This window comes from Vipera berus, assembly GCF_964194415.1.
Source record: "Vipera berus genome assembly, chromosome: 2".
Taxonomy (NCBI): domain Eukaryota; kingdom Metazoa; phylum Chordata; class Lepidosauria; order Squamata; family Viperidae; genus Vipera; species Vipera berus.
Genome location: NC_138203.1, coordinates 238868426 through 238870984, shown reverse-complemented (window position 1 = coordinate 238870984; position 2559 = coordinate 238868426).

The following is a 2559-nucleotide window of genomic DNA, read 5'->3' as shown; positions in this document are numbered from 1 at the left end:
CCTGAGGATGTTCTAGCTTAACAAAAATGCTGGCAAATTCCCACCTGGTCAACAGATGTCTCAAGAGGCAACACTGAATCTCGGCCTACGAACAGATGTAAATAAAGAAGCTTTTGTTAAATGCGATTTTATTCACTGATCATCTAAACCTGATATAGAACGATATAGAAACTGATTTATAACTGCTAACATTTGGGCCAGAAATTGAAATGGTAATGAAAAAGATTTTGAAGAACCCTCCTAATAACTGAAATTGAGACTGCGTCAAACAGTCGCAAATGATGGAGGCTTTGATTCACTGGACATCCATTTTGTTCTTGAGAAAAGGATTAGATTGAATGATTTGTAATTCCCCTTCCAACATTAAAATTCTACAATTTCATGACATGTAGAAGAAAGGAATTTTGCAGGCGCAGTTTTTTTCCACCATAGAAAAAAACCTGAATTACTCCCAACCTTTTGTAACACTATTGCCATATGCTATTAAATCAAAAGGATGACACGTTGTTTATTTTCATTTTTAAGCAAAAACAAAACAAAAAAGGGAAACATGCACATAAAATACGAACGGAGTCAAATAAAATGCTGCTTATCTGAACAAAAGATCTGTAGAAATCATCACCACCATAATTTTAAATAACTTGCTTGCTTTAAAGGGGGGGGTCTGGAAATCTGCAGCTGGAAATTGTTTCCCAATTGTTAACACTCATTCAGCCATGTGGTATAATAGAAGGAAGGATGGCTACCCATTCTGTGTCAGTGTTACATTGGTGGGTAACTTTGAAGCAAGAAAACTATCTTACCACATATACACACTCATTTCAGTAGCTTCTAATAAATTAACCTGTAAAGTACATCAGTGGATGAGGGGGGCATGATGGCTTAGCTTAGCTGGAAAGTTGACAGTCCATGTTTGAGACCTGGATAGGGCTCCCATTCCTGCCCCACCTAGCATTCAAAAGCATGCCAATGTGAGTAGATAAATAGTTACCACTTCAATGGGAATGTACATATAGCCATGATGGTCACATGACCATGGAAAATGTCTTCAGGCAATGTTGTCTCCCTCAGCCAAGAAAGAGAGATGAGCCCAGGACAGGATAGGGAAACCTTTACCTTTCTTCTGTAGAGATAGTAGTCCTTGACCAAACTTAACTCAGCTGAGAAGATAAGCAGGATTGGGCTTGTCTGATACTTGGAGAAGAAATCACCAGGAAAATCTAAGGTTGTAGGCTAGACTGGGAAGGGAAGTTGAGAAAAACAATCCTGCAAGAAAAAGACGGAAAACAATTCCATGCTGATGCCTAGAAAATTGCATGGCTATGACCATGAAGTCACCAATAGTCAAGCTTGATTCAAAGGCCTGAATTTGGTATTAAGTATTTAGAAAACTCCTCTCTGCTTAGTAAAATGGTTCTTGAAGCCCTAAAGCTTCAGTAGCATATTCGCTCATTCAGAAGTAGCAGGTCTTATCTTTCAGAATTATATAAACTACAGGTAGTCCTTGACTTACAACCATTCATTTAGCAACCATTCAAAGTTACAACTGCATTGAAATCAGCGACTTATGACCGTTCCTTACACTAATTACTATTGCAGCATTCCCATGGTCATGGGATCAAAATTTGGGCCCTTGGCAACAAGTGTGTATTTACTCGTGATTTCTGGTGGTGCAGTGGTTAAAGGGCAGTGTTGTTGGCAAACTCTGCCCACAGCCTGGAGCTCGACCCTGATGGAGCTCAAGGTTGACTCAGTCTTCCATCCTTCCAAGGTCGGTAAAATGAGGACCCAGATTGTTGGGGACAATAAGCAAATAATGCGTATATCGTAAACCACCACAGAGGGCTATAAAGCGCTATGGGGCTCTATGTAAGCCTCAATGCTATTGCTATTGCTGTTCTGGTTGCAGTGTCCTGGGATTACGTGATCACCATTTGCAACCTTCCCAAAGGGGCTTCCAACAAGTAAAGTCAATGGGATAAGCCAGATTTGCTTAACAGCCAGCTGGCTCACTTAACAACTGCAGTGGTTCACTTAATAATCATGGCAAAAAAAAAAGATCATAAAAATCAGGCATGACTCATTAAACAACTGCCTTCCTCAGCAATGGAAATTCTGGCCCATTTGTGGCTGTATGTCAAGAACTACTTGCATTTTACCCAAGAGAGCAGAAAGGTTCAAAGCATCATCATGTCAGATGAGGAAGCAAGCTGACAGCTGCCTTTGAAGGGGAGTGGGGAGGAAACCACCCTAATTCCATCTTCAATTTCTTTTGAAGCTGTAGACCAAGGGTCTTCAAACTTGGCCCTTTTATGACTTGTGGACTTCAAATCCCAGAATTCCTCAGCCAGCGAGTTCTGGGAGTTGAAGTCCACAAGTCATAAAAGGGCCAAATTTGAAGACCCTTGCTGTAGACTGAAAAAACTTTTTGACTTGAGGCCTGCCATCATGCAAGAGCTGAGATAGGATTACTGTTTAACAGCCTGTTTAATATTATACTGCTGATGTGCAAATACAGCCTCAGGCTGCCATCCTTTCTGTCTCCCGGAAAGGTTACAT